General features: G+C 36.1%; 1 protein-coding gene across 9 annotated transcripts in view; it reads left to right on the top strand.

Annotated features, from left to right (window-relative positions):
• The window catches only part of LOC143207419 (dual 3',5'-cyclic-AMP and -GMP phosphodiesterase 11), a 153,361-nt gene that overhangs the window by 108,024 nt on the left and 30,657 nt on the right, over nucleotides 1-14,680 (top strand). The gene's annotated exons all lie outside the window — the stretch shown is intronic.

Below are 14,680 nucleotides of genomic sequence, written 5' to 3'. Positions count from 1 at the left end.
TGACTTGGCCAATACCAAAAGGTGTAAAAACAATTGAAGCCGCGAGTCTTTCACTTTTTCCAATAACAATTTAAAAGAACAATGCAATAAAATCTTAGGTTCAAAGTTACGTGGGAATTGTTGTACCACGGTCGTCGCACTAATCAATCTTCCATGAGATAAACAGTGTTTACTAAAAATTATGCAAACTGGGAAGTGCACTCATGGTCATCACGTGCGTCACTATGGAAACCGTATAATGAGAATTACATGAACGCTGATTGCACTAACAAATCCGGCACAAAAAAAGAAATACCGATTGTGCTTGTACATATCTTGCTGACAACATCAAAACATTATAAACATCAGCCTTTCTGAATTGTTTAAATGTCCGTCGGGTGACACTGTACGTCTGTTGGAATCAGTATTCACAAGTCGTTATTGCGATTATGCATTTATGACAAAACTGCGTGGATACATATAATTTAACATAGTAAAAACATTTGAGGAATTTCAATATATACTGTTATATTATTTTCAACTTATTTTAAACATATTACAATTTTTATTTTACATGAACGTTCACTGTCTAGTAATTATTGGACAGCGGAGTTCATGCATTTATGACAAAACTGCGTGGATACATATAATTTAACATAGTAAAAACATTTGAGGAATTTCAATATATACTGTTATATTATTTTCAACTTATTTTAAACATATTACAATTTTTATTTTACATGAACGTTCACTGTCTAGTAATTATTGGACAGCGGAGTTCATGCATTTATGACAAAACTGAGTGGATACATATAATTTAACATAGTAAAAACATTTGAGGAATTTCAATATACTGTTGTATTATTTTCAACTTATTTTAACATATTACAATTTTTATTTTACATGAACGTTCACTGTCTAGTAATTATTGGACAGAGGAGTTCATGCATTTATGACAATAATTAGTACGTGTAATTTGAAAAATGAAAAACATTAGACGAATGGAAAAATACTTTTATATCACTGTCAACCTATTGAACATATAAACACAGAAAATAAATTTCTATGTTACTCCGGTTTGTTGGAATTCAGGTGGAAAATTTGTATTTTGCATGAAGATCTGCAATCTAATGATGACAGTATCGTGATCAAATCGAGAGACAATCGTTCCTCCGCAAATCTGCGCGCTCTGATCCAGAAGTCGAGAAAGTTTCTGTAGAATGCGTATTAACTACTTGTGAAATTAGATATTACATAATGAAATCGACGCGACTTGTTATTACGACAACTAGTTAATCAGACGTTTTGATTCAGTGAAGCACTACCTTCACCGACTAATCTAAGTTATCTGCGTCGGTTTATCGCTGACCGTATGAAAACAAGCGATTATCAAAGAATGCCCGAAATTACAATATCATTTCGTTGGCTTTTTATCGTCACCAGAATTTTTTGTAACGACGTGTTTCGCAAACATTGCGTTTTTTTGCGTCACTTAACAGATACGCGGATGTTCAGCTTTTTTTTATCTAGATTAATTACCAACTGATTAGCAACTGTGGGTGTACACTACAGCGTTTAGCTACTTTCTCTAACGCTAATAAATCTCATGTGAAATATTTTTCATACGATTTGCTGGTACACATTCTTCATTTTTTCTTAATCAAAATTTAATCTTCTCACCCAACTTTAAATGAAGTCACTAAGATATATTTAATTTTATAACTCAACTTTAAATGAAGTCACTAAGATATATTTAATTTTATAACCCAATCTTAAATGAAATAACTGAAATATATTTGATTTTATAATCCAATTTTCAATTGAACAATTATACAATATACTTCATTTTACATGAAGCAATTTTAAATGAAATAAAATTTAATGTTGTAACTCAATTTTAAATTAAACGATATAATACGATATACTTCATTTTATGAACCAATTTTAAGTCAAATCATTGGAATATCAATTTCAGGGTTGTTCGATAGACTCGCCACGCTTAAAAAGGTTCTCCCAGCAAAATGTATGCATGTGGAGAATGAGACATTTTATAATTTTCAAAAATTTTGGAGTCATCCTGATTGAAATAGCATATTATTACTAGATAAATATTATTGTATTAGCTTGCCAGAAAAGTTCTGAGCCTGCCCGAGTTCTTTAACCGGAAGAAATTCTAGAGCGACAGGATAATTGCACCACTCGCAAGATGGTAGGAAATCATACATCAGGATGGCGAATAGTTGATATGACTATTTCACCGCAGAAGTTTAACCTTTAGGAGCACTCGAAGAACAGCTGAAGTGGACAACAATTAAAGGTGTGCGAAAACTCGAAAAATGTGGGGCACTCGATGATCGAGAATTTTCTTCGGGTTCCCGAAGATTTCGGGAATCTCGAGAATTTTCAGGATTTTAGAAAATATTCGACGGGAAGCTTCGACTCGTCGAAGATTCGAAGGAACGAAGGGAACTTCGAGGTGTACGAAGTTTCGAAGTCTTCGAATCGTATGAAGTCGACTGATATAAATAGAATAGCTCCGAATAGCTTAAATTATGAAATCATGCTAGAGAGAGTGCAGCATAAATTTCTCAGGTTTTGTTCTAATAAGATTAATAATCCTATGTCAATCGTTGATCACGATTACTCCACAATATTAACCATAGTCAACCTGGAAACATTGTCTGCTCGCAGAAGACTATCCGACCAGAGCTTTATTTTTAATTTAATTAATAACCATATAGATTGTACCTCTCTCCTTATGCAAATCAATTTTTACGCACCTGAACGTGCTTTGAGATCTCGAGCAGGTTTTCAAACACTTAAATGCAAATCCACATATGGATTAACAAATCCTATAAATCGAATTATTGCGAACTCCAACACTCTATATAATAGTATTGACTATTTTAATGGGTCGTTACAAACTTTCAAAAAAAAATTACGCAGGATTAACTCATAATATCAGTGCCTTTATACCAATAGTTTTTTTTTTCTTTTATGCATGTCCTTTCTTAGTAATTTATGTTAAGTCTTTATTCTATTGTAAATGGACCTCGGTCCATTCATAATAAATAATAATAATAATTATTATTATGTGTGATAACATATTGGGGTATTTGTTTCAAATGCCCGACTTTAATCTGGTAGACTTCAATCGACTTTCAAGCTGACTGTAATTGTATCAAATATAACATAGCAGCGAAATTTCGAAGTTCAAAGCTTCGAAACTCCGTTTCTTTTAACTTTAAATAAAATTCGTAGCTCCGAAACTTCAATTCCCATCGCCTTCGAAGTTTCTGAAATCGACCCTTCGATGCTTCAAAATCTTCGACCTTCGAAGGAAGCTAACAGCCCTACCCGGGAGTCTCAAATATTCTCGACAAACACGAAAATTTCCGGGAATCCCGAAATTCTCTAAAATTGCTCTGACAGCAATACAAAAGCTCGAGAGCGCGCAGCCAATGGTTGTAGAAAGAAGCACCGCGCACGGTTAGAATCGCGGCGCGGCGGTAGTCGAGCGGATAAGTTCTCTCGAGAGGCATAGATCGTGGACACAGGAAGAAAATGATTCCCGGAGGAATGAAACGGTGCGTACGAGTAGTAATTAATGGACCTTGTGCGCACGGATGAGAAAAAGAAGTCGGTTATGCGAGGTTGGCGCGATTACGCGCGTATGGCGCATCGTACTCGGATCGTTTGAGGCACGCACACGTGGATCCGCGCGATCGCGGGCTACGATGCGCACACTATCACAAACACACACCGAGAGAAACAGAGAGAGAGAGAGAGAGAAATATACGCGGGCAAATACACACACACACACACATGACGGGGAGAAAAACATGGTTGCGCGAGCACGTCTGCATTTTCCTGCGAAGCCCAGCCAGTCGAGCAAGGCGAGCCTGAGCTCTGATGCAAGGCGAGTTCTGTGTTGGTAGAACAGATAGGTCAGCTTGGCGCCACCAGGCCGAGGCGAGCCGAGTGAAGGCCGGTCGGTTGCATGCTCTTGTTGCTGGCTTACTGTTCTTCGATACCCAACCACCGCTATCAGCCGAACCACGCATTGTCACTGTCAGTAAAATCAACCACAACGCGGATCACGAGTCGCGAGAACGCCGCACCAAGAAACCGGACATCCTTTCTATTATTGCGACACCCGACGATACGCGTCCGGACGCTACCAATTCCGATGAATCATCTCTCAATTATCGTGCCATTAGTTTTTAATCAAGTTGGACACTGTTCAATTGGTCGTCGTCATAGAAGCAACGAGATCTTTCAATGTTCTCTTGTACGAGTTATTCTTGAACTTGTTTTTAGGTGCTCAAAATAATGAATCGCTTATTCAGCATCGAATAATGTAACTATTTTTTTAAAAATAAAGTTGATGGTAGTTTAATGGGGCCGTCGTCATGGAGGCAATGAGATTTTTCAATGTTTTTGTACGAATTCTTTGGAAATTATCTTCTGAATTGTTCGGACACACATCGCATTTCGATGAATCACTTATTAATGTTCCAATAACAATCAAGTTGGACCCTGTTCAATTGGTCATCGTTAGCAGAGGCGGCGAATTATTCGTCAACTTGTTTTTAAGTGATCCAAGATTTAACAAATTTTCGTGAATAGCTCATTAACGATCGATAATGTTAGTTATTTTTGAATAGAATTAAGTGTTGTTCAATGAGTCATTGTCACACATATGGGTTCCCGAGATTGTCGAATATTTTTCTGTGAATTTCTGCTGCATACTAATTTTTAATCAATGAGGTAGTGAGATTTTTCAAGTCGTTAATTGCTCAAAAATTTAACAAATTTTGGTGGATAATAATGTAACTACTTTTTTAATGAAGTAGATGATGGTTTAATATGGTCAATCCGATTTTTCAATGTTTTTGTATGAATATTCATGAATTTGTCTTCATCATGTCAATATTTGTATTATTATACATATTGTATCTATAATATGTATAAGTATACATATGTACACTGATTTATCAGAAAATTTGTCCTAAATCTTTAAGCAAAGGCGGTCTCATATTGTATTCCAATCATTTGTTTCAGGAGTATTTGTTTTATTCAATTTATAGTGCTCTCATTTTGGTCATCAAGATTGGAATCTTAAATTTACGAATTTAAAAATATTGAGAACGTTGAAAACATTCTGACCGACGCTATTTTGAAAAGAAGATTTTGAATATAAGATTTGTTTGTTAACAGACATATTTCAGAATATATTTAGTATGTGATTATCGTATTGGTTTGAACGTGTACGAACGCTACCTGGGAAATCGATACGAGCGTCTTGAACAACTCATTGGGTTGCAATGGACCGGATACTGCAATTAGCTTTGTCTGTACCGTTACATAGAGCTTATTATCGCGAAGTCATTCATAATAAGCCATTACTTGCTACATTTCCTTATTCCGAAATACCATCTTTGTGTATACCTGTTCTTGAGTGCGCATTCATTGAAGAAAATAGAAGACAGTTTGTCGTTCTTCTAAGATAAACAACATTTTTTTACCTCTATTCAATATTTTTTGTAAGCAATTGGAGAGGCACAATAACAAAAAGTTGTATTAGATTAAGTTAGCAGTCATTCCTTGTCAAATCTAAATGTGTTATACATCTATCAAATCGTATAGTACAATATTAAAATAGTTATCGTCTTTTTTAGAGCGTCCGAATATTAATTCGAGTAACTATGTATATCTAGTAACTATGTATTTTTCTTGCTTTAAATATTTTCATCATTGGATTCCGCTTGATTATTATTTAGTTATTTTCAGTCGAATGATATTAATAAATTTTGTCCAATGCAAAAGTACTGAAAAATTTTCAAACACCAAATGCACTGAATCAAGAACTTTTGATGTCAATTGCAGCAGTACACACTTTACAGCACACAAGCGCGTACTCGCGTGCATTCGAATTAACTCTCCTACTGCAAAAGTTTGCCGTAAAAAAATGTTACACGAAGACTTGGTTGCACCGAAAAACAGCGAAGCAGCAATCGAAAGCAGTCCCAAAGAATTCTAGACGATACGATACGAAAAACAAGGTTGATGATATCGCGTAACCTCGACGCTAATCCAGTATCACTGACAACTGATCTTTTTTTTCGGCTTAACTGCGTTGTGTCACACACTATTACGGAACAAAATGATTACAGAAAACAGCACGTCCGATCAATGAGGTAATCAGATAAGAGCCACTTGGAAGCAGCACATTGATCCGATCTCCGATCGATATCATTATTCCATTACTATCGTACTTGAGGTTGATTGAAAGCATAATCGTTCGATCGAAAGTCTCGGACAACGAGAAGATCGCGTTCCATTAGCTGAGGACCTTGGGGAGCTCGTATTAATTTGTTGTTTGCAGACAATGTAAAATACCTCGAAGAACTTCTGTCCTCGAGCCTCATTAAACTCCGGCGAAATATCTCTCGAACTTTTATAATTAATACTTGCTACATAGAAATACAAGGTCTTCCATTTATACTGTTATTTTAAATTAGAAAGAAACGCTGTTTCTTACAATTAACAATTTTTGACAATTCCACAATTGTTTACGATTTTACTGATCACGTGCCGAGGAGTGACAACTCTAATCTTCACGAATAAAAAATAGGAAGATCCTACTACAAGTTAATAAAAGCTTTCGCAGACGTTTGAATCGAATTTGCGAGAAGAAACGCATCTCCAGTTTCTAAAATTAACAATTGATGATGAAGCTGAACGCTTCTAGCTTTCACAGAAATTATCACAGTTCAAATACAGGCAATTTTGGGAGAATAGAGTATTTAGTGTTCGAGTAGTAATTAAACAATACAAAAGGATCATTTGCCCCCAACTATACGTGAAGAAAGCATCTTTAGTAGAATCCAGAGATTTCGAAACGGAAGGTTGCGTCACCCGCGTCGTTGAAGATACTCTTCACAAAAATCTAGAAGAGTAAATATAAAAAAATTCGCGACGACAGCAACAAGCTTAGAAAAACGTCAGAACCTGGCTAAAAATCGAGATATCAGAGGAGGCCGTCAGAGAGATAAAGCATAGAATGGAGTGGTATGTATTATTGAGCGTCACCGACACGATCGAGTGTTATTTGTGCGTATGAAATTTGTTTGCCGTTGCAATGTAGGATGTAAGGCAGATAAAAAGTATATTAAATTTCTTCTTTATCGAGCATCGCCGAGTTCACTGCCGATGGCTGCGGATTTCTGTTTATCTTTCCGTCGCGATCAAGCGCACGTTCGAACTTCGCGTTTCAGTTCGGCGGAGTCATTGTATGGAAATCGGGTGTCATGAAAGTTTAAAATGTTAATTACTCCGGGAGAATGGAGAATCTTTGTTCCGTGTCTATGTGCAAAGTTTAACTGGGACCGTAGTCGCGAAACAAACGAAAAAGTGTGACCACAGTAAAGTATTTAAAAATTTTGCAATCCACATGAAAAATCTAACTACACTGCTGAGAGATGCTTAGTTTATTATCTAGAAAGCCAGAAATAATAGATGGCTAGACTGTGGACCTTTATAATATGAATCTGTACAACCTTATTTCATGCAAAATGAAATCGAGAAAATATTTCTTTGCTGTATCAAATGTTTTGTCATGTTAATTCATTTTTCTATGCAGAGTTTTAAATGCATAAAATGAGTAGCAGAAATTAGAAACATCGTTGTTTTGACATTCTAATTAGTTGATAAATTCGTTTAATAGCGTGCGATGTTAATGGAATAAAAAAGAACGTCTTTTAATTGGTGGAGTGTTCATTTTGCAGCAAACTTTGGTGTTCGAACGTAATTACTGCGCGAGAGTGATGTTACAGTTGATTCTCTTTTTCTCGGAGAAAACTTTCCCATTTGTAGAATTAATTTTCTGATGTACGTGCTACTAATGAACTGCGAACTCATCGCGCTGCCTCACCTCCGTCGCTAATTCTGTCGATGATGGAAACTATTCAAAATTACTTCTGATGAAGTTTAGAGAACGCATTGAGTCAGTTTTTAAACAATTCTGCTGCTTTTTTTAACTAATCTCCACAGAGCAAGATATAAATTCTAATTTGCCATTCATCGGTAAGTTCCCAATGTTGGATTCCTCTTCTGATATTTGAATTGGTGGCTGGAGCAACGTTGAATGTGAAATCTATTTTAGTTTTTATTGTTCTCCTATGTGTGAAATCCAGCTCTTAAAATTTCCACTTTATATCATCCAACGTTGTTCCAGCAAACAATTTAATTATTGAATTGTTGGCTGGAACAAGGTTAGACGATATATAAAATCTAAATTTTGCAGGAGAGCAGGATTTGATGGAGTAACAATAAAAGCTAACACAGATCTTAACCCTTTGCACTCCTTTGTCGAGTGTGACTCGACATCAGAAAAAGCAGACTGTAAATAGAAGGGGTTCTTATATGTGTTAGGTTCTTCCTTTATTTATTTAATTGTCTTATTTTTTAGTTAAAACAAATGTAAGTTCCACAAGCACAAATTGCAACAAAGTTTGAGACATATTTAATCCCTAGCCCTACAGTGATTAGAACCTTCCAGAGCCTGCCTTTCAGTGATTAGAACTTTCTTTGTAGCCTACATGTTCTCCAATATCTATACATTAACGAAACCAAAATAGAATTTCATCTCGGTTTAAAATCTTCATCATCTTTATCACGAATCTGACACGATATCACAGGGCAAGGGGTTAATAGCAGTCAAAGAACTTTGAAGTAAATTTCAAACAAAACACTTGAAATAGTAGGGAGTTGTTGGCAAGAAAATTAAAAAAGGGTTAAGGAAATCTCACATCCAACGTTGCCGCAGCTACTAATTCACTTGACCGTCTCCCAAACCTAATTAAATCTGACCAACTGAAGCTCCGGAGACTTCTCGCAAACGCCGAGAAGTCGCGTCTGCGAAAGAGCGCCATCGGTAAAGCGAAATCCGCGAAAGGTCCCGCAGCTGATCGCCCGGGGACTCGAAACGAGGATACATCGACCATTTAGCGTGGAATAGTCGGGTCGGAATTCCCTTCTTGGCGAAACGCAGAAAATGAACGAGCAGTGTTTCTATTCTGAAGAAAGTCAAGCAATCAGGCTGAACAACCGCGCCGGTGGAGCAGATAGGTCAGCTTGGCGCCACCGCGCCGAGTCGTGGCGAATGAAGGCCGCTCGGTTGCACTCGTGCTTTGCTTTGCTCGCTACCTTACGTTACGATTTCTTGCCACTCAACACCGGCAGTACCATAATATGACCGGCACTGTCATCGTCTGCGGTGACGCTTGGATTCCACCTAACCGAAAGAGATCCGACGCCGCTGTCGGCCAGAATCCCTAAATAACTGGCTAAAATGTACTACACATTACTAATACACTTTGTGCATTTAATGCGAGAATGTCTGCCGCTTCTAGCAATTTTTATTTTCCACAAAGATCCGCAGTATACTTATTAGCGATTTAATGCAGTGCCGCTATTTTACCACGTTTTTATTAGCTCGCTTTCTTGCCTGTCTGTCTGTCTGTTCGGTACAAATGTTGCAATTGATTTTAAACCAACTTCCCGATGAGGTGGAGACTTGTAATTTTAAACATAGCTCAGAACTGGATGACAATACAATATGTAAAAAAAATTTGTTAAAAAGCCCATGCGTTTAGGAGATATAAACTATTAAATTTAACCGTTACACCTCCCCGCGCGACGCTCGGTAGTACGTGATCGCTATCTGTGTGGGGTTAGGAATCTGTATGGGGCTAGGAAAGATTATTTTATACCTTTTAGTCCGTCTTAAAAACGTGGTATATTTTTTTAAAATTTATTTTTATTTAAATAATTTGTTTGTAAGTGTACTGTAGTAAGTGCAATCTATTTCTAATGGAATCATATAATTTTTATGCACCATTCGATGCGTCTCGGTATTCTGAATGAAAGTGTATCATTCTATTTATGTCGAGAGACTATTACTTTGAGAAATATTTTAATTTTAATATTGCAAATACCTGTTATTAGTACATGAGCATACACTCGCGTAAAATTCTATGATACTACGTGAAATTACATAAAAAATATGCGATAAAGTCGAAGGAATACGATGTTAAGAAAATTATTGCTGTTAGTGTAAGGGTCGAAACAAAGCTTCAAAAAATGTTCGTTCAACAGTTTCGTTTTTTCTTTCAACTATACGTAAATGAAAATGTACTGTCATTATGTGCCTGTAAAAATCAGGGCCACTCAGTATAAGGTTCCCATATCAATATAAAAAATATAATCTAACCGAGCTATTTTTATTGCATCCATGGTAGGAATTCTACAGCACAGCTTGATAAGAAAGCGACTCGGCACAGGAAATGACGAGTAATAAGAGGTTTCTTTTTATCGTTCCGACGCGATTAAATGCGCTGCAAATGCAATTATTTTCTGTTTTGTCTTCCGTAAAATGTCCGCGCTTGTTCCTCGGTTCCTGTTGCAAACCAGAGTGAAATGTCCAGTTCTTTTGTCTGTTGGCACACAGCTGCGCGTGTTTTACGAATTTTACAAATTGCGGTTTTATCGCGTGTTTACAAGTGTTCAACTATATACGAATTTTCCGACTGTCGTACTGGCGGCTGATGCATCGTGTACTTACACGGGCTATTATCATTATCAGCCATTATCGATATCGCGATCAGCCTATTCGTCTTCATTAAAATCGACATGCTCATGCATCCGTGATGTGCAAACATTGGCCGCAGATTACCGAATGCGTGCAGACCCCGACATCGAATGCATTCGTAGCCGCGGGACTTGGATATCGGCGTGCACCATTAATTGCAACTAACGCGCGTTTCCGTTATCGATTACGATTTACCATCGACTGTTTCCGCGTTCTCTTCTTTGTTCATACGTCGAAAAAGTGAAAAGATACAGAACATCGTTCATAAAAGCATTATTTCATTTCTGATTACGAGCGACTTGCAGACTCTATGCATATTTCTTATGCAGTTTTCCTTCTCTTTATGCAGTTCGAGTTTCTGAAACATAAAGCAAAATTCAAGCTCAGTCTATGGAAATTAATACATGGATAAATTTGTTAATTTTTCTTTTAATTGTTTTCCTCGTTTAGATTTTCCTTATGTAGTTTTCCTGAAACCTGAAAGAAAAATGAGAGAAAATTGCGGATCGTAACGTGTAATAAAAGAAACAAGCTGTAGTGTTTTGTAAGATTAAATTCATATTACTTATTTGTCGTTAGATTTTTTTTCTTCTCATCGTTTTCCTTGATTAGATTTTTCTTATGCAATTTTCCTGAAACTTGAAAAGAATTAAATAAAATTGCAGATCGTAAGATAGGGCTGCAGATACAGCCTTATAAAGGTAGGACAGACAGACGGACGTCTGTAGTGTAGGGAACCCTAACCCTAACGAACATCCAGTTCTAAGCTATACATATTTAAGGTTTCAAGTCTCTAGCTCATCGGGAACTTAGTTTAAAATCAATTGGGGTAAAGTAAAGAGCAGCCATCAATTGCAAAATTTGTACCGAACAGACAAACACACAGACAAGAAAGCGAGTTAATAAAAACATGGTAAAATATAAAACAAATTACAAATCAAGCAATTTGTAAATCAATATACATGTATAGAGATGTGTTTTGTAAAATTATTTTGATCGTTTTCCTTGATTAGATTTGCCGTACGCAATTTTTCTAAAGTTTCCTGCATCGAATTCATTAATTTCTGGACAAACTGACTGATTGTGAGTAAAGTGCAAGATTACATGTGTGTGCATTTTCCTTATACAGTTTTCCTGAACCATAAACTAACGTAAAATCACATTGCAAATTCAAACTTGTAAATACATGCAGGAAATTTTTCTGCAACTACAGGTTTTGCAAATTGATAACTAAAAATATGTTGTATAAAATTGCAATCATATTATACTCGTTTGATTTCTTCTCCTTTTGAAGATTCCTTCTTATTAGATTTCTCTTTATAAGATTTTCCTCATACAATTTTTCTGCAGGATTTAATAAAATTGCAGATTGAAACATGTAATGCATATAAAGAAATTTTGAGATAACCACAAGTTTATCTAATACGTAAAAATATTTTTTAGAAAACTGAATTTCATCCAAAACCTAAAAATTTCGTATGTCGTTCTAATTTCCACGTTTTGTCCTAAATTGCATACTAGATGGGTTTCCCAGTAAGTAAATGAAATTAAAGTGGAATTGGAAAATTGTACGTCAAGTCCAGCCTGCACAAGGCAGCCTAGGGTCAATAAACTTGAAGCTTTAGTGTTCTACCAGGTTCCACGTTACATTTCTTTCGGACAATTTGTTTTCTTCTTTGATTTCTTCCGTTTGAAAAGCTGAGAACTTTCGCAGTAATAAACATGTCTGTATGCATATAACTATACATATGCAAATGTTATTAATATTCTTTTTTTTGTATGCAACACGAGGAGGAAGTGAAAACGCGAACACTCGTATTCACGCACACGAACCAGATAGTAGGCAAACGAGTTTTTAATAAGATACATTGTTGCGTTGCACGACACTGCAACTTTCCATAAAACGACGATTTTCGAACCTCTGCGTAACACTCCGAACGCAAAATTATTTGCAGAAGCTGGGATTGAAAAGTAATTTATATTTGTATTCATTCAAACATTTAATTGTGGTCAACAGAAAGAGAATAATTTTAGAATTGTGGATTTTTGTCAAATTAATTCTATTGACAAACGAAGCAAACTAATTTTACTACTCAGGGATTCTTGGGAAATTAATTCTATCACAAAATGGAGAAACAACCATTTTACAATTCAGGAATAATTCTTTTTACATTAATTCTTTTGACAAACAAAAGGAAAACCATTTTACTACTCGGGGATTCTTGCGAAATGAATTGTTTAGAATTATTGTCAAAATTGTTTAAAAAACGAAAAGAAAATAGCCTTACAACTCAGTAAAATTGTCTACCTTTTAATAATGTACAACCCCTGGCAGAATGTTTCTTTTTTCCGTGTAACATTTTGTTTATTTTCTCGTTTCTTTGTTATAATAAATGGAAGCTTACGTTATGACGTTGTTTTTTATTCTTCAATATGCCCCTTTTCATTTCCCATCAGTTGTGGCTCCATAAAGTAATATTTTATACTTCTAAATTGTGAATGTTTTCTCTAAAATCTGTATCAACGCCTCCGATCGGAAACATTCTGCTAGGGGTTGTAGTATATATTTACAGCATTATCCACATAAAAATAATTTAAACAGTGTTTATCTTGTAGCAACCACATTTTCAACGTATGAAAAGAAATCGATTGTGTTACGGTATCGATAGTTGCATGTTCGATGAAGGCTAGATGGCCATGAAGGCGTTCATAATGGTTTCTAAAAAACAAATGCAGCCAGTGACGTGAAAAGCATCAAACTGTGCGAACCTAGAAAACGTGTCGGAAATAATAAAAATAATCAAATAAATCTTGTCAAACTGTGTGATATTGTTGCGCGTGCTAGACGAGACTGCGGAGAACACTTGGGATTCTAACGAGGCGAGTCGGGAATAAAGTATGGTTACCCGAATGATATATGTATGTACAACGTTGTGTAACACATTGCTATCACAAAGTGAACCTTTTGCGAAACATAGAAATTGTATCCTAAACGATGGTGAAAGCAATTCATTACGTTGACGCTAATCGAGCAATTTAGAATATTTACGGACGCCGATCTTGCGAACGTGTATACTGATTAATAGCCAAGAATGCCGCGTTGTAGTATGAAGAACTTGATTTCTTTTTTCCGTTGTCGACTCGATTACAGACCACCTTGGACGATCTCCAAAATTGTTACCGCGAACGATCGATAGCTATGGCGTGATAATGAGACAGCACGCTAATCTACGTTTATTTTGAATCACGGAAACTGTAGAAATGTGTATCCTTGACGCAAGGAGGCCCCGATTGTGCAACCGATTAGTATACTTGCCAATTTTTGGCCACGGCTCGCCTCCACTCAATAATACGCTCGGTTATGACTTCGCCACACGAACGTCCCGTGACTGTTGAAATTCTATTTAGAAAATGACCGGTGGAACCAATTCACCAAATTCTCGTTGAAATTTTATCGATAGCGTCTCGAATTGTATTATAGAACTTCGAGTCGGAGTTAAAATGGTTCCAGAAAGTACACTCAATTCGCGAAAAATGGTCGATTTTTAAATTGTGATCATTTCATTAAAAACAAGTAGTGCAACAATCAACCCAGTCCCGTTCTTACCAAAGACAATTTTGCACGATGTAACTCGTAGAAAACTGAGGAGATGTTTTTCCTCGAGAATGCAATCAACTGAAGCGTCTCTAGGAACATTAAAACATTTTTTTCGCGAATGAGTCAATGATAGATTTGAAGATTGAAGCTTCCCCTTTGCAACGACGTAAAAAAATGTAGGTACGATTTTTTGGGATTGTGTTATTAAACTTTAAGTGTACCGACAATTGTTCCTCATTTCTGTTGTATAAACTAGTGAAAAAAAATTGTACAACAATTTTGATGGTACCGTTAATAGAGGGAAGGCTTCATCTTCCAGTCTTTTCTTTTACAGGGGTTTCAATGTATACCCTTTTTTAAGGGAGAACGATTGATTATGAAACCAGAGATTTCTAGCTTTAAAATGAGTAGAAAGTTATTGTCGAACGATCATTTTTTAAAGAAATGAT

Source organism: Lasioglossum baleicum, chromosome 3, assembly GCF_051020765.1.
Source record: "Lasioglossum baleicum chromosome 3, iyLasBale1, whole genome shotgun sequence".
Lineage (NCBI taxonomy): Eukaryota > Metazoa > Arthropoda > Insecta > Hymenoptera > Halictidae > Lasioglossum > Lasioglossum baleicum.
This window is presented reverse-complemented; position numbering and strand designations above follow the sequence as displayed.